Below are 19,584 nucleotides of genomic sequence, written 5' to 3' on the forward strand. Positions count from 1 at the left end.
ACATTTAATTTGATAGAAGACTATAACAGTCTATTCCAGTCTGAAGATGAATTCAGGTATATCCAAATAATGCCACTTGACATTCAGGACTGGTGATATGAAAATGCTTATGATTTATCCTAATACAGTCAAACTTCTGTAGAATTAAAGGGAACAAAAAAGAGAAAACTTAACAGGTGATACCTTATAGGTTCTAGTGATATTTGGATAACTTACATTTGACATTTATTGAGTAATATGGCATTTGTGGGGTAAGTTAAAGTAGTCTTATCTTGGATTAGGATATGTGTTAATGTAATTGAAATGACAGGCTGTTAAGAAGGGAGGTGTTGTCTAGTGGCCTGCATGTAGGACTGGGAGCCAGTGATTAGTGCATTCCAATCACAGAGATAACACCATTTCCCTTTTTAGCCTGAGGCAACTCACCCAACCTTTCTGGCTTGGTTTCCCTATCTGTAAAATGGGGGTAATAATGTTGACCTACTTCACCTGGGCGGTATTCACATTAATTAGTTTATGTTTATTGATTCCTTTGAAAGGCCAATTACAAAGGCCAAGAATTGTTGTTTCTCTGTAGGTTTCTGGGTATGAAATTTGCCCTACACAAAGCTAGATTGTACTATTTATGCATTTACACTGCCCTAGGAGGAGCACCAGTGGGTTTGTGCCACAAGTAGACATAACCTTTCCCAGGATACTTCATGCTCATCGGGGTGAGCACTTTGCACCAGCTATTATTAGGCCAGCTCAGATTACTTCCCACAGTGAACTGACTTGGCTGGAGTGGAGGTGGAAGTGGGGGGGGCAGAGAAGGCCATGACATCAGCTGTTTTCTGACACACTCCAAACCCATTTTGTCAACTTGCCGCTTGGAGAGGAGGAGGAGAGCACAGGCAGCACTTCTGTGGAAGGCTTCTTGCACGCACATGCGAGGGCCTGTGGCATATAAAAGTCTAGTCTCCTGTGGGTCTCATCTACTTTGGTCTCATTTTGGTTGGTGGGTTTAGTGTGCAGATGGTGGGAAGTGTTGGTGGCTGTGATACACAAGAGGTCAGACTAGATGATCTAATGGTCCCTTCCGGCCTTAAACTCTATGACTCTATAACAATCCAGGGTGAAATCCTGGCCCCACTGAAGTCAATGGGAGTTTTGTCATTGAGTTCAGTGGAGCTAGGATTGCACCCCTCGTCCTTAATGTATGCATATTTAAAAACCTCCTTCTGTAATGAAACTTTATATTGAAATTTCTTATCCCAAACATGGATTTTGGGGGATTAAATCTGAGCATGTAGACTCTCAGCGATAAATCAATCTTTCCCCTTTCTGCACAACCCCTGATATCGGAGAGACTTAATCCTTCTCCAGCTGCAATCAATGGTGAAATGGCTGCTGCTAACAATGGGAGCATGAGCAGGCCCTACAACCCACAATTTACAGCCCCCTCCCCCAACTCTGTAATCTGAAATGACTTTATATTCCCTCCCCACACACATGCGGGAACTTTTCTCTTGGAACAGCATTAGTCTGCATTATATATTCATGTATTTAAAGCATATACAGTAGTGTAATTAAATTCCAGAATATTTTAAGCCCCTCATGTTATGGTTTTAAGATCTTAGAATACAGTGCAGCATATTTTGCTTTTATAGTAAGCTCATTTAATGACAGCTGCATGTGTGGGTTTCACAGCCTTCTTCAATCCACTTGTCAATGGGCCACGTAGCCAAACACCACCTCCTTAAAGTGAGGGGGAGAAAACATTTCAGCTATATTTCACATATTTTAGCCTGTCTCATAACAGAACAAAATGTATTCAGTTCTCTGCCTAAGAATATCAGATTCTGATGTGCTGCCAAGTAGAGCGATTAGATGAGAAGCATAAATATATGAGGATCGTGTTGCTATATATCAAACAATGTTATCCAAAAATTGATCATGCCTGGTATGAGTTATGCCATCTAACAGGCCTACGATATGGGATCTTTTACCATAGTTACATTTGAATACGTGATAAAGGAGTAGAAAATGAAAGGTGACCAAATCTTGTAGTGCCATTTCCTCACTGCTTTTAAACCGATCTGGTTAACAAATCCAGTTTCCAAGCCCATGGTAGGAGCATTGGTAAACAGGAAGGATTTGTCACTGTTTGCTCTGCTATAGCCAGATCACATCTGTCTTCATTTAAAACTTCTTTCCCCAATCCTTACCCTCGCTCCTTACATAACAGCTTCTAAATGTTCATATGTTTTCTTGCGTATCTTTATACAAACAAACAAGCCATCTTTGATTTTTACAGTTTGATTTCAAATAGAAGAGAAAAATCTGATTTTAAATCTGTGCATCGGGCCAGAGCAAGGCCTGTGCAGCACTGGGCTTAAATAGTACCCAGGAGTTGTGGTGGCTTTCTGCAGAGGATCAGATTTCACCCACTGTGAGGGTAAAAATGAAAAACACATTGTGCTGAATATGAAACAACACAGACATATGAGGTCCCAAGTACCCATTTTCATCTGCCCATTAATAACATGAAAACACAAGCCCAAGCAAGCAAGAGTTATCCATAGCCTTCCTAATAGCACAAAACCTAGCAGGGACACAGAATCTAACTTCATAGCAGATTAGCCTGCTGGAGAAACAATCCTCCTATCCTCCTCTTTCCACCTACCCCTACCCCTCCCCCCCCAATTCAACTGTGATCTCTAGCAGAAGACTGCAGCTGCTCCCAGGGAGGGACTCTCATGCGAATAGGGTCTCTGTCCACATACCCTTGAGATACACCGTTGTGAATGTGAACCACAGCCTTCTTTTCAAGGGTGTGACTAGGCAACCCTCCAGTGGCTGCCTACAGAGGATGTCACCTAATAGTATTATGTTTTACAGAGGCTAGTTCAAGTGGTAGGGGCCTATGTTATTGGAGGACAAGGTTCTGAGTTCCATCATGGCTGATGACTGTGAAGTACAGGTTGCCCAGAACAAGCTGTTGAACCCTGATCTCATTATAACATCCCAGCCTCCACCACTCCACAATCATCAGCCTATACAGGCTTGTGCAACTATCCAGCATGGTTGGTAGTCAGGGAATGGATAGGCTTTCTCATCTCAGGACATGCTTCATTTTCTTTAATGAATAATAAAGAATTATCTAAGAGTCCTTTTGTGTGTGTGAGAGGTTGCTCCTCATCTGATTACAAGAAAGAGCTGTAGTCCATCTTCTCACTGCAAGTGTTGCATACAAACCCCCAAGCAGCCCACCCCTGTTCTTTATCACAGGCTGACTGTCCACTGGAATTGTCAGCCGAGGAAAAGCAGAATACTGTGAACCTCTTAAACTTCTTCTGCAGCTGACTGTCATCCCATCAACCAGGGAATAACCCAACCCCGCATGGGACATCAGGAAACTCCCTGTCTTAATGTGCATTTTTAATTATAGTGAAAGTGCCCTGAGCAATGGATGGGTGTTTTTAAATATACCTTGAAAGAATACATAAAAATAAATGGCACTCCCCAATGGCATCTCTAAGAGCTTGGCTGCAATCCATGAATCAGAGACACCACCCTTGGGAAAAGACAAGCAAATGCTAATCTGGCATTCTGCTGCCACAGCAGAGGAGATATTGGCCCCTTGGTATTAGGAGTAGATTTCAGTGTCTACAAAGGTGTATTTCTTCTGGGCCATGCAGCCAGTAGCTAATTACCTACATAACTAGGCCCCTGTCCTTAAAAGTCTTATGCATGGGCTAAACTTGCAGACCCATTGAAATCATTTGGATTACTCACTGAGCATAAAGTTAAGCACCTGTGTAATTCTTACAGAATCTGGGTTTTAGAGACAGTGTATGACAGGCCCAAAACCTTTTGCAAAGAAATGGGTGTTCTGTTTCAATATTTAACAACTTCACTATTAATTTTTATTGTTTTTGTTTGGTAAATATCATTCAGTAGTGATGCATCCAAGTCATGCTTGTTGTTCATGGTGTCTGACTTCATATGATGTAATGCAAACTGCTGGTACAAAGAACAGCAGCATGAATCTAGTACATACTGTTTCCCAATACACTAGATGGGAAACTTCCCCTTGTTCTTTGGAAAGTGCATCCTATTTGCTTGGAATGGACCATTAACCCTGAAAGGAAAAAGGTACAGGTCTAGGCAAGATTTCATGGCCATAAGCTTCCACCAAAAATAATACAGTACAATGTTTATTGTTTACATTTAAAAATAAATGTCAGATTTAAAAAAAACCCATTGTGCTTTGTGGTTATACAAGCATTGCATTTCCTTCTCTTTATACAACAAAAAAATCTGAAGAAATCGCAGACACAGGAGGGACCCAGATAACTGTGTTTACTAAATATACAAAACATGTAATGCTCAGGAGCTATGTACATACTGCTGATGTGATTGGTGCCTGGGAGCCACGAAAACATAGAACACAGTAAGCTCCACTAGTGGGCTCACAAACTATTTAAAGGCATAATACCCTGTTCCTATACACTACAACAAGTTTCCCAGTATATAAAAGTTTGCTTTCTACACAGTACAGGGGTGTTCGGCTGTGTCATTAGACCTATCTGTCTGCCAGGTAATGAATGCTTCCCACAGTATCTAGGTTACTTCCAGGAGCTCCTCTTAGCTAAGAAGCAGAAAGGAAAGAGATGCTTAATAGAAGTGTGTGAAATATTTGCAATGAAATATGAAATACTCAAAATCTGATCATTTTCACATTTCACTGCAAAGTCAAAATTGGCCTCATGTTTGAGGCATGTTCATATTAACATAAGGAATGTTGCACATCTCTATGTTTTCACAGAGTGGCAGGATTCTCCTGTCACCCCATTCCATTTGCAGGGATTGGAAACCTGCAGGGAGCTGCAGGTTAACTGATGCTGCTGGCCCACTATCATCAGACTTCACCCTGAACGGATGTGAGAAGAGCTCTCTGGCTGAGGGCTGGGACACATAGGGCCACAGGGAAGGAACCATGGGAGCAGTCAAGTCAGAGGAGAAGGGTTGAGTCTGGGCTTTATATAGTATCATTTTGGAATGATCTTTTTATTAATATTGCAGACCCCAGGTGGGGTGACTCTGATTCCATGTGTATGTAGTTTCATTTGGAGCTGGGTGGGGACTCCAGCAGCTTACAGCAGGAAAATTACATTTTTTCACACAATTAAAATAAAGCAAAAATATGAAATTATGGAGGCACAAAAACAAGCAAGAGAAAATGGCAAAGACATGTTCAAATGTTTTCCCCACAAACTCCAGTACCCTACTCATTATGTTTTCTTCTGCATTGCTAGAATATCTCCACATGCCTAGGATGGACTCCTTTCCAGCCCTTCATCCTGGACTAATCACCCTTTCCTCCGATGGAAAGTAGAGTTAGAGCCGGTCAGGAATTTTCAGATGAAATGTTGTTTGTCAGAAAAGGCTGATTTGTCAGAACCAAAACTGTGTGCAGCCTTGGAGTCCAGGGAGGAATTCAGACGGACTTAGCCAGAACTCTTCCAGGGGCCCACAGAAGAGCTGCCCTTCTCCAATATCACCACAGTAGAGATCATGGCTCAAGCCACACTCTTCTCAAATAATTTTGGTTATATTACATTATGTTAATATTTTATATACTCTCTTCAAGGGGAACTGAATAAACTGGGATTAATCATGAGTTGTTGCAATGAAGAGTAAAACAGTGCTAATGAACAATAAACACACAACTACCCTACAAAGCATGAATGTTATGTTCTTCCACATGAGTGAAGTGTCCTGGTTTCATCTTTAGTTTCTAATCATCTTATTCAGAGGTATAACATTAAGAAAGCTTACACTTTCAGTCATGAGACGTGTAGGAATGCTGTCTGGTTTCTGCTGGAATTCTAACTATTTGATGACACAACTTTTAAAAAACACAGCCAAAAAAACACACTATAGGAAGGGCTGATATCATGCAAGTTACATAAGGAAAGATAGGTATATATTTACTTAGCAAAGATCCGTATACTTTGTGCCATTAAGGAAAATATTTCAGTGCTGTGTAATACATGCTGAATATGTTATTTTCTACATGGCATGTGCATTCCCTCTTCTGCAGTTAAATATGTTTAGTTACAGTACTGGATGACATTGGAGACTGTTGTTACATGGTCCTCAGACTGATTTTCATGAGGTAGCCATGGATATTTAAATTAAAGTTCATTTTGGCAGTAGAGACATAGCTAACATGGAAGCAATTCATTTTTCAGTAGTTTGTACAAGTTTTTGTTTTTTTCATAACACACCTCTGAAACAAGAGGTACAAAAAACCCCAAACTAGTTGTATGACATTCCTCCTCTGAGGAAAAAAAAATACACTGCACTGCTATACAGTAGTGACTTTCATTGTGTGATTTTGGAGTGCTTAACAAACACTGACTATGGGCTAAATTGTATGCTGTGCTGTTGTAGGTGTCTTGGTCCCAGGATATTAGGGCTAAACTATGGCTTTCCCCAGAAATGCATCATCACACTGTCACAGAAACAGCTTGGGAAGCAGACCATGGTTATGTCTACACTGGCAGAGTTACAGCGCCAGCAGATACATCACCACTCAGAGAGCGCTGAAGGGAAACCACTGTTGCGTGTTCTGTCAGCTGCCTGCGCAATAGTGTGTTCACACTTGCGGCACTTGCATCGGTATTCGGAGCAGTGCACTCTGGGCAGCTATCCTACAGAGCATCTCTTCCTCTTCTACCGCTAAGAGTTGTGGGAAGGCGGAAGGGGTCAGGGGGCATCCTGGGTCCTGTCCCAGTGCCCCGTGATGCATTGCTTCACATCCTAGAAATCTCTGTGCTTCTGTCCACATTTGGCACCATCTTTCAGCGGTTTGTGTACTGCGCGCTCTGCCTCTTTGGTCTGCAGGAGTGGATCCCGCACTGTTGATCGGTATGCTGCTCACTCTCACTAAAATGTCACAAGTGGCAGTGGAGTTATTCCTTAAACTACAAAGGCAAGAGGAATTCAATATTGATCTCACCACGCGTAGTGGCTACGACATGAGATTGCCTGTGGCATTCACGAAGGTGCTGACCACAGTGGAATGCTGCTTTTGGGCTCAGGAAAGAAGCACTGAGTGGTGGGATCACATCATCATGCATGTCTGGGATGATGAGCAGTGGCTGCAAAACTTTCGGATGAGGAAAGCCACATTCATGGGACTGTGTGATGAGCTGGCTCCAGCCCTGCAGTGCAAGGACACGAGAATGAGAGCTGCCATGTCGTTGGAGAAGCGCGTGGCGATTGCACTGTGGAAGCTGGCTACTCCAAACTGCTACCAGTCAGTCGCTAACCAGTTTGGAGTGGGAAAGTTGACCATTGGACTCGTGTTGATGGAAGTGTGCAGGGCCATTAATTGCATCCTGCTCCGAAAGACCGTGACTCTGGGCAACGTGTGTGACATTGTGGATGGCTTCGCACAAATGGACTTTCCTAACTGTGGAGGGGTGATAGATGGCACATATATTCCAATTCTGGCACCAGACCACCTAGCCACCAAATACATTAATCACAAGGGGTATTTCTCAATGGTTCTCCAGGCTCTTGTGGATCACTATGGGCATTTCACAGACATTAACGCAGGCTGATCTGGAAAGGTGCATGATGCACACATCTTTTGGAACATTGGCCTGTTCAGGATGCTGCAAGCGGGGACTTTCTTCCCAGACCAGAAGATCACCGTAGGAGAAGTCAAAATGCCCATTGTGATCCTGGGAGACCCCACCTACTCCTTAATGCCATGGTTTATGAAGCCATACACGGGGAACCTTGACACCAGCAAGGAGCAGTTCAACAACAGGCTGAGCAAGTGCAGAATGACTGAGTGTGCTTTTGGCCGTTTAAAGGCTCGCTGGCGCTACCTATATGGGAGGCTGGACCTGGCCGATGACAATATTCCTATGCTTATAGTGGCACTGTACGCGCCATAATATTTATGAAGGGATGGGTGAAAGCTTCACTCAGGGCTGGACCGCTGAGGCTCAGCACCTGGAGGCTGAATTTGAACAGCCAGAGACCAGGGCTATTAGAGGGGTGCAGTGCGGGGCCATAAGGATCAGGGATGCCTTGAGGCAGCAATTTGAAGCTGAAAGCCACTAATATTTGTTGCTATGCTTGGGAGTGCAGTGCTTGTAATGCTAGGAGGTGATTGTGTTTGGTGCAGATGATGCACTGTGAAGATTTAAGAAAATTGCCTGTTGCTTTGCAAAGCTTTGTTTGCTTTCAATTAATGGAATAAAGATTGCTTTCAAACCAGAACAATTATTTTATTTAAAAACAACAACCAGAGGAGAGAGACAAACAAAAAACACGTCAGCACCGTGGGGGATGGGGGAAAGGAGGGTCCCAGGAGGAGGTGGGGTCCCAGGATTTTTAAAGATTTGTGTATGTCCAGGTATCATATGCAACCTTGTCTTTTGGAGTACAGTGCAGTGGGTACTGTATTTCAGCAGGGCTAAACTGCAGAGGGACAGGTGTTGAGTGCAGTGGGTACTGGGAGTCTGCAGGGCTGGACTGTGACAGGGCAGGAATGGAATGCAGCGGGTACAGACTGGAGCCAGGAGGTTGATAAGAGTGTGTTGGCGGTGTCTGGGGGGCACATGGGAAAGAGTTTTGCGACAGTGGCTGCAGGGGAGGGTGGGCGCGGAGCCGCTCAGTTTGCAGTGCTAGTAGCGCCTGGAGCGTGTCCACTTGGCACTCTATAATGTTTAAGAGCCGCTCCGTGACTTCATTCTGGCATGCCGTATTCTCCTTTCGGCCCCTCTTCTTGCTGTCCCGCCACTCCTTCAATTCTTGTTTTTCGGCCGTGGAGTGCATCATGACATCATGCAGAAAGTCCTCTTTAGTTTTCCGTGTCCACTTTCTAATTCTGTGCAGCCGTTCAGACAGTGATAACAAAGAGGGAAGCTGGGCTCTCAAGGTCATATCTGTGAAGCCAAAATGCAGCATTTTACAGAAGCAGTATTGTTTGCAACACAGAGACCACTGATTCAGTGCTTTAAAACACAGCCACTATTCACATACCTATCACTAACTGGCTGACCCCAGGCAAGCACACATGAGCAACACAACCCCCAAAATGGTGAGTAACTGCAGGGGCAGGGGAAATCAGTGTTCCAGGACCGTACTGTACACTGGCTCTTGGGGAGGGTCTTCTCCAAGACTGTAGCTTCCGCCCTGGCCCTTTTGCAGCTCGCCTGTGTGAAGCAATGGTCCGCCCCTTCCCCCCTCCCTCCCCAGTGACAGCAAAGTGGCATGGGAAAGTTACCCTTAATGGGGAAAGAAACAAAGCAGCTCTGCCAAAGAACCTGTGGTAGAGGATTGCCCAGTATCTCCATGAGAGTTTCATGGAGATTTCTGAGGCAGGTTCCCGTGAAGTGAGGGAGTCAATCAAAACCCTGTTCCACCGCTCAGACTAGGCATGTGGTGGTACATGCATCATACAGACACAAGCCTGCTCTCTGCAACCCTCCTACCTTCAACAACTTGCTTCAGCGATTCCCAAAATCAAAGCCATTTACCAGGGGCCTCCTCTCCTGTTTGTGCTTCCCCAAGCTCCGACAGCTGTGACTGGCTAGCCTTCTCTGGGGTAGAGAAGAGCTCCTGGCTCCATGCATCACTGACTTCCAAGTCATCCTCTGCCTCTGGGTCCCCCTCCCCCTCCACATCCTCGTTCAAGATTTCCTCCTCCTGGCTTGGTCCACTCTTGACTGGCACGTGAGTCACTGTAGTATCCACATTGGACTTTGCAGTGGAGGTGGGGTTGCCACCAAGTATTGTGTCCAGCTCTTTGTAGAATAGGCAGCTCATGGGCGCAGCTCCAGAGCGGCGGTTTGCTTCCCCCACCTTGTGGTAGGCATTCCACAGCTCTTCGCTTTGACCCTGCACTGCTGTGTGTCCCGGTCATAGTCCCTTTCTGTCATGCATCGTGAAATCTATCCATAGGTATCATAATTCCTACGGCTGGAGCTCAGCTGGGACTGGACAGCCTCCTCTCCCCAAATGCTGATGAGGTCCAGCAGCTCGGTATTGCTCCAAGCAGGGAATCACCTGGTGCATGGAGCAGGCATGGTCACCTGGAAAGATGCGCTGAGACCACTGCATGCATCACTGAGCAAACAGGAAGGGGACTTTCACAATTCCCAAGGAATTTAATGGGTGGGGCTCACGGCTGGTCACCTGAGGGCAGGGCAGTAGAGTTCAAACCGATGAGCAGAGAGGCGAGAACAGGCATTGTGGGACACCTCCCGGTGGCCAATTGCAGTGCTGTAATCAACCAGGATGTCTAGTCTGGCACCACAGTGCTGTAGCCCCGGCGCAGAAAGCTGTATGCCTCTCCTTGGGGTGGTTTTTTACAGCACTGCAACTGTGCAGTTTCTGCGCACTAAGTGGCTTGGCAGTGTGTACATCTCAGGAGTTACACTGCAGAAAGCTGCTTTACTGCGCAGAAACTTGCCAGTGTAGACAAGGCCTAAGATGTCTTACTTTCACTTATTGCCGTGGTATGGGAGCATTAAACAGGCCACAAACTGGCCCTAAATAAACCCAATTAAGGGCTTTCTGGAATTCATACATAGTAGGGATCACTTCATCCACCAGTGACATGCAGCAACCACTATGATAGAACACAAAGTTTTTTTTTTTTTTTAACAACATGCAAAAACATTATACAACAGTTTTAGGTTATGTCTACAGTACAAGTGCTGCAAGTGGCAGAGCTGCGGAGCTGCAATTTCACTGCTGTCGTGTATATAGACAATTGCAACAACGAAGGAAGGGGGTTTTCCATTGCTGTAGTAAATCCACCCCCTTGAGAGACAACAGCTAGGTTCACAGAGGAGTTCTTCCATTGACCTTGCTGCATGTACAAGTGGGAGTTAGGTCCACCTAACGACATCACACACGGCATGACATTTTTCAGAGCCCCTGAGTGATGTAGCTAGGTGGATCTAATTTTTGAGTGTAGACCAGACAATATTTAGTAAAGGGTATATTATACACCTGAGACTGCTGCAGAATTAGGTGAAAGCATGCACCAAACAGTGGTGTAGCCAGCTTCTAAGAGGACGGGGAGCAAACATAAAAAAGGTGCCCCCCTTGGCTCCTCCTCTGGCCACGCCCCCCTTGGCTCCTTCTCCGGCCACACCGCCCCTCCCCCCCATGGCTCCTCCGGCTCTGCCGTGCCACCCCCGTGACCCCCCCCCCTCGCTCCTCCGGCTGCAGCTGCCGGCCGCTATGCTGCACCCCTCCGCTCCTCCAGCCACCCCCGCCGCCCCCCACTCCTCCGGCCGCGGCCCCCCGCTCCTCCAGTTGTGCCCGCCACCCCCCCATGGCTGCCAGCCTGCGCGCCCCCTCGCTCCTCCGGCCGCTTTTGGAAAGGCGCCGCTTATGGAACATGTGCTGAGGGGAAGCGGCTGCTTCCCCTGCACCCCGCTAGCTATGCTTCTGGCACCAAATTCATCCTGTGTGTAATCCCTTCCCATGGACCTAGAGAGGCCCATCACTTGGTCATTTGGTCCACTGTAATTTCTGTCCCCGATTTGCAATTTGCTGGGACACCACAGTTATCCTCTCTGCTCTTACAAAAAGGATCTTTAATTACTACAAGTGGGTAGGACCTCGTTCTGCTACTCCTTTTGAACAATGGCTTCTCCAATAGCTCAACATCCCCATATAATATGCTGGCACACTGATTTACTGCTACCGCAATACTAGCAAATGGTAATAACAGTAGTTCTTGGTATTTATATATTACTTGATATTTCCAAAGCATGCTAGAAGCTCCTTTGAAGCAAAGAAGAATTGTTATCCCTAGTTTACAAATGAGGAAGCTGGGAGTTAAGGGTTAGACTATGTCATTTAGGCAACACCCTGACCGTAAGTGATGCAGAGTGGCACTGCCCCAGGCAGAGCTCAGCAGGGATTGTGCCTCAGGCCTCCCTGTTTTGCAACAGGAATGATTCTATGTAGGTAGGTACAGAATGGTGGCCAGGGCGCTGCCGCTTCCCCTGTCCTTTCTTTCTCCTTTGGAGAAATCTGTACTCTCTACATTAATATGTAGAGAACAGTCCCTGCACATCCCCCATTTAGAGGGTCTATGGTTGTCTTCGATCCTTGCATAGGTTATTTGGGGAAAAGCCCCTTTCAACTTCCTCCTTTTGCAAGAGCCTGGGACAATCTGGCCCCAAATGACTTACCGAAGAACAGTGTCACCAGCAACTTACTGTTGCTACAGGACCTACTCTTGGTGTTCCGTAGGCATCTCCCATCTGAGTATTGACTAAGCCCAGTGTTGTTTATTAAGAGCCGCATCCTGCTCCCTTTAAAGTCAGTGGCAAAACTTTCCAGGCTTTCAATGCACCATGCCCAAAGTCCTTAGCAAAATGAGGCCCAGATTTTGCAGACACTGACACATGTGCCAAACATTAAGCCCATGGAAAGTCAATGGGACAACCCGCGTGCTAAAGCTAAAGCATGTGTGTCTATGATGTAAATAGTATTTCCTGATTAAAAAGCAAAATAGAAATAGAAAGGTCACCTTCCTGATCCACCCTCCCACAAGGGCAGAAAAAAACACAGCATTAAACTCCCTTGAAATGCTAGATTTATATCTGCTTGTTGGTTCCAGCAGTTATTCTTTCATGCCGATATTTCACATTGCTAACAAATGTGTTTGCTAGAGTTTGCATGTAAAATACTTCTATTATTATAGCAATCAGTAGTTTCTGCATTTTACCATAATTAATTTTGTAGAGGGAACCATTATAAATTAGAGTGTATGTGGGTCTTTTTACCTGAAAATAAAATATTGTGTGATGGTGTCAATAAGGCAATGGTCTAAATACAGATTCCATTGTCTTCCTAAAAATACCTTTCACATTTTAACTTTATTAATACTGTCAGCAAAAGAAGTGTATTTGAAGTGATAAACCAATGAGTGTTCCTTTTTTAAAATGTACTTTTTCACCTCTTTTTCTGTGGGCTAATGTTTTAATAGCAGCAGTTTTTAATGAAGAGCCATTAAAGCATAATTGCAGGGCAGTCTAAATGCATGTGATGGCACAGGCTCAGCAGAGATTGTTGAATGTGCTCAGAGCTTAATTCACAAGAATGCAAATAGCAACGGGGGGAGGGGTAAAGTATCAGGATGATACAGTTAGGGAGAGGGGAAGGAAGTATGGGTGGATAGGAAATGATAGGAATTACTGGGTTCAAGACAGGGATAGACACTAGGGGAGAAAAGGGGATCAGAATCAGATAAGGAGATGGGGGAGTTGAATTCAAATATTTGGGGATGGATTTAATGAGGGGAGGAGTAAAGAAAGAGACAGATGGGACACCATTGGGAAAGAATGAGAGGGTGTCAAAGGTTCCATATTTATCTTTGGGGCTTTATCCAATATGACTCAAGCCATCCATCATTAGTTCATGTATGACTTTGCAGTGCGAAGTGCAGCAGCAGGGACTCCCAGGACAGGAGCAGGGAGTTTTTAGGAAACTGTGTGGGAGGTTCTTTCAGATTAAATAAAAGAGGAAACTGGTTCACCATGCTTTGAAAGTGACAGCTGAACCGATGGGACATGGTACAATACATTGTTCTTAGCCCTCACAATACTTGGGCACAGCAAGAGGCATTAGAAAGGAACATGAAAGCAAGTTTAAGCCTAATTTTTATTTCAAAGTAGTCTTTTTGTCTTTCACTCCCTTTGTTTTATTTATGGGATTTTTTTTTAATTGTGTGTTCGAATGAGTAGCCAAACATAGCCCAAGCTGTCAGCAGTGGGCAACCCAGCTAACCCAGCTCAACATGATATTTTACTCTCTTTGTGCAAGTTGGGTTGCTGCTCCAGGCTTTAAAAGCCCCTTTTTGTTAGGGGGATTTTAGATTTGATCAATGGCTTCCTTGTTATTCATACTGCCCAGTTATAGCTCAGCACTGCATGCCTCTCTGGGACTCCTATTTGGTGTCTTAGTTTCTCCTAATGTCACCAGCTTCTTTAAGTTTCATCCATTTGGTTTCCCAGCTCTGTCTGGAGATGGTTTTGTTTCAGAAATAGTTTCATAATTATGTCTGCTTTGTTATTCTGTAACACACACTCACCCTTGCTCACTCTCTGTTCTGTGTTTCTCAAAGCAGAATAACAATTTGGTGAAGCAGTATAATTAAGCAGTAGGGTATGACAGGAGGTGTGGTTAGCATAACATAATTACATCCTTTAGGTATTGTGAGACTTTCACTACGAATTATTTTTATCACCATTAGAAAAGTGTCCTGACATGCTAGACTTCACATTAACAATTTAATGTTGACTAGAGGGGAAAAAACCACACACATTCCACCAGTATTTTTTCAATTTAGTTATTTTAGAGCTTTTTCAGTGACACAAATATAAAAATAAAAAAAACCCAAGATATGCTATTCAGAAATCTAACACTAAAACCATGAGAGAGAATATAAAAAATAACGTGCACAGCAAGAAGTGTATACTCATTCAGATAAGTGGGAATATTTCACAAAGTAAAATAATTAATCCTACACATCTATGGCTACACATCAATATTATTCAGAGCTAATTTTCCGAAGTAGTCGTTCTGACTGACTACCAACCGCTGGAATTATCTATGAGCCACGCATTGAAAAATGTAATCTGGTGTCATATTAGATTATTTATGTCCTGGTCCTGCAATCAGATCCAGGCAGGTGAACCACTCTGTATGTGAGGGAAATCCCATTAACTTTGATGGGGCTCCACACAGGAGCAGGGGGTCTGCCTGCCTGGATGAGGTTGCGGGATCAGGGCCATAGTTTGCCCCAGTGTGAGATGTCATAAGGATCTTAATCAACCTTCCAATCAGAAGGGTATGGACTTCCGTGGGCTTTGGATGACGGCTTTTATCCACAGACAGGAACAGTGCAAAGGCAAGACCACTAGTGTGCCTCATATGTATCTGAGTCTGTCTCTCAACTGTGGTGGGGATAGTTTTGTAATAGGACAAGTCTATTTGACCTACACTAGCCACTAATCCATTTGGTCACCAGCCTGCAGTTACTATTGTAGTTATTGTTTATTATTTCTATTGTACTAAAACACAGAGACACTCTCCCCATCAGAATTGAGATCCCATTGTGGTAGATGCAGTACGCAGGAAGACCTCGATCCTGCCCTGAAGTGCGTAGAGTCTAAAGGTCTGTTCCAAAGCCACTGGCCTCAGTGGGAGTCTTTCTGTGGATTTCAACAAGCTCTGAACCAGGCTCTAATGCCCTGGCCTATCAAAGCACTTAATCATGTGCTTAACTTTAAGTATGCCAGTAGTTCTAATAGGGTCAATGGGATTACTCACATGCTTAAAGATAAGAACATGCTTAAGAACTTTGTTGGCTCAGAACCTAAAACAATGAGCAACCTATAAAAATTGGAGGAGAGGGATGCATTCAAAATATGTCAAATTCTATATATGCTATAGGCACATACTATTTTAAAAATCCATAATTGTTTGGTCACTACCAAACGATGCTGGATTTGAACCAGTGCCCTGGAGATGAAGAGCCTTTTGAAAACTCTGAGCTTTTAAATCTTCCTATTGGCAAAATCAGAATGAAGTGTGAAGGCAATGGCCAAGTCAGGAAGAAATAGAACTTATATTAAATAAAAAGCCTACAAGGAAAGGTTAGTAATCTTCTCAAGACCAGCTCTAAATATTTTTCTTATTTTAATTGGATTGATTTTGCTCTGCTGAACAGAATCTAATTTAGTTAACAATAAATGCTTCTGAAATCAGAAACTCATCTAATACAGTTCTTTTCTACTAGGCATTTCTCTGTAAACTCATTTACTTAGTATTCGCGAAGAGTCTTCATGCATGACATTGCTACTTCCCAGAGCGTTTATCGTGGCAGGCCAAGCTTTTTCTTTAGCTCCTTTAGGTCAATGGAGGTTAAAAGGGGTCTTGTCCTTGTTAATCCTGTACCAAAATGCAAAGCTGCTACTTTGAAATTACTAAATTAAATTAAGAGGAAATGCTTTATATCCATAAAGTTGTGCCCTCCCTCTGCTGAGTTTCTGGTCGGGTCTGTGCCAGGAGATCAGTCTGGTCACAAACAGACACAAAAGACAAACAACAAGAGCAAACACTTCATTATTTATTTATTGAATTTATTTTAATTTTTTTAGGACTAGAGAAGGCCCAGCTATTTGGCAGGTGCATGGAGATGGGGGGAGGGGCTTGAGGAGCTTCCCACATGTGCATCTTGCACCATCTGTGCAAGGACCTGATGCAGTTGCTGGCCATCCACTCCTCTGAGCGCAGAGACTCAGTTCTCCTGGCATCTCAGGGGTAGCAGCCTTCCGAAAGGATACAAGAAGGGCTGGGGTGGAGGCCCACTGGCCATGTAAGGTGGTTGGGCACAGAGAAGAGAGAAAGCTGCATCATCCTAAGGGATGATACACACTCTCCCTCTACTTCCTGAAACTCCAGAAGGGATGGAATTATCCCATAGGAATCCTAAAACTCCTTTCTGAGCCATCCTGGGAACATTACAACTCCACCCCTTCCAAAGTGGCCCAGAGATCTCAAAGCCCAATCTGGCCCATACTAAAGTAAACAAATACAACATAAAAGTACAGTTACCCACAATGTGTCATTGATAGTCATAAAAGGGAACTACCATGGAATGGACTGTAATAGTAAATGTGAATAACAGTGTGTATTGCGCATTGAATCAGATATTATATTATAAGAAATCATTATCAGCTTCCTAGTTTTGTAAAACTCTGCATTAACTTGAGCTCTAATTTCTAAAATAACTACAATATTAAACAGTACACTTCGCACTAATAATTAAATAAATACTAAAAATAGTATTGACTCCTTAATTATTTAGCTATCCTTTTACTAATTTCTACAAGCAATGTCAACTCATCATATAAATAGAAAGATGAACATACTGGGGCACTGCTCTATGCTGATTTGCACTCCTTGTGAAATCCCATTAAAATCAACAGGATTGTATATGGGGAAAGTCACAGCAGAATTTGGCTCAAAGGCTCTAGCTAATAACTGGAGATCATAAAGAAGTTCAAAGTTTGTTTTTGGTTTAGAGATACAGCCAAACATTTGAATACTTATCCAAACCTCTAAAGTCTGTAAAATGTGTCTGCATGTCTCATGAGAACTGTCTCTCATGAAATTTGCAGTATTCCCGACACTCAGTCGGGCAGAAGTAGCACAATAACAGCCTTTCTTCTAGTATTTCTGCATTTCCAGCTCTGATCCCAAACCCAACCCCAAAGAAGAGGCGAGAATGAAAATTGAGAAAAGTTCAACTTTTCAGATGCACTTTACTTTCCAGTGGGCGAACATTCCTAGTGTGTGTGTGTGTGCCTTTTCAAGAGGAAGGGGGATTCTTATTTTGTCCATACCGGTTTGTCCATCCCTAGCTAAAATGATACTGATTCCTTTCAATTATCAGCTTTTCCAAGTGTGTATCCTATGTCTGTGCCTTTGATTTTCAGAAACAAAGCCTCTTGTCTCACTCCGCTGATTGGTAGATAGTTTCCTGCTAAAAACAACATCAATCCTCTTCAAAATTCCAAGTCCTAATATACCTTTAGGTCAGGGATGTCAGATTCCTGAATTCACCGTGGGTTAGACGGTAGCATTGGCAGGGCAAGTGTTGTGAGTAGTCCCTAAAGCCCACAGCCCTTTCATTTTCTTCCTGAAGCAAAATTTAATGACTCGGTCCTGTGTGTCTCAGGCCAAGGCATTTGGCCTTGGAGAGCTGACTTTCAGTAACTTTCTTGCACTTCACCTAAAGATGCTTGAAAACTGAGATTTTGCTGGAGGAATTAAAGAATATTTTGAAAGTTACAGCACTTCATGGAAGACTGGGAAGTTGAAAAATGGAGGACAGAGTCTGATCAGGAGTTGCACCATTGCAAATCAGGAGTAAATCCACTGAAATTGATGGAGTTCAGCCATTGCAAGTTAGAACACGGAGAGGAAACATGCAGTGCAAAATGACTTACACATTGTCTAGGGTAGAAAAATGTGCACTCTGTTACATCAACAGTCTGCAATGCTGGTGCCGCGCTGTTGGTAGCAACAATGTAAGTGTTAGTGTAAACAAGACTTGGGCATTTTTACCATTATGTCATGAAATGATGGAGTGGCAATAATGAAAATCCTGGGGAAAACCAGCAATAAATCAGCAAGAAATATGACCCAGAAGACATCAATTGAGTTCACTGAAAGCAATGGAGTTACATTGATAAAACCGAAGCAACACAGGGGTTCATTACGCCCAGAGGTTGCTTACATGCTATTTTCTTCGAGAAGAAGATTCTTACACCCTTCCAGCCTCAGGATGAGGACAAGTTCATGTAGTATCATTCACTGGTATAAACACGACATATGACAGCTCAGCCTAGGGTAACAGACTAAATTAGTAAGATTCTTTATTTTAGGAAACATTTGAAAATTATGGTTCAATTACATGCTCACTGTCCTGCACAAAAGCAGATGTCCCTGTCCTTTGGAACACACAAAGAAATGCAAGATCCACATTGAGGTAACAATCTGTTCAAAATATCCCAAGCTGGAACCGTGTATTCTCTGACAATACCAGATTCCTTTTTGCAAATGGAATCCTGGAATACAGCTTCAGCCACCAAATAAGTGCTTTAGTACATATACATGAGAACTCATTTGAAATCCACTAAGGAGCTTCCTACCTGTTCTGTTTCATTTCAGAACAGAGCTATCAGGTAAAAGAAAAACTGAAACACCCACCCCAGACCCCACCAACACACACATACACACACCCCTTTATGTTTTTTTACCGTCAGTACAATTAAAATGGGAAGTATTTTCTGAAAGAGATTGCCCCAAGACCTCTCTGAACTTTGGACATGCTTGACGGACTCCTAGTCAGAACATCAATTTTTGGTTTCATTGCTGAATTTGGTGCCAATAGCACTAGCTTGAGCCAGCCATCATGAAAGCAGACTCTGTGCTAGCTTCCTTGCACAGCTCTGACAATGGCACCTGAATCATCATCCCCTGTAACTCCCCTGTTAGTCTTGTCTGCTAGGCAAAAACTGCCTATTATGCCAGATTCATTTGTGATGTGGATCTATCAGAGTAAGAATAAAGCTAATAATGTTATTTTCACATGTCACCTAAAGCAGGGTTTGAACTCAATCCTCTGGAGGCAAAAGGATACTTACACTTTTCTGAGTATTTTAAGGCCTACATTGAAAGGTATTATGCAAGTCTCTCTACAAAACATTTTTACCCAGGCAATAGGGAAGAAATATTGCATTGTTAACAGGAACAAAGCAGTTTAATCTCAAAAGACCGAAGAGTATAACCAGAACAATATGGGTTTATCTGGCTCATCTTTTTTGTAATCATCCAGAAAGTAAAGCTTTATGATTAATGATGCTCTTTAGAGTCATCAACCTTAATTTGTGACCTAGTAACACCAATATAATTTGAAGGAAGTGCAAGATAAATCCTTTTGAAGATGAGAGAGACATCAGCAAAACATGAGATAAT

Source organism: Terrapene carolina, unplaced genomic scaffold (assembly GCF_002925995.2).
Source record: "Terrapene carolina triunguis isolate 2854851 unplaced genomic scaffold, T_m_triunguis-2.0 Scaffold62, whole genome shotgun sequence".
In the NCBI taxonomy this organism is placed as follows: Eukaryota; Metazoa; Chordata; order Testudines; family Emydidae; genus Terrapene; species Terrapene triunguis.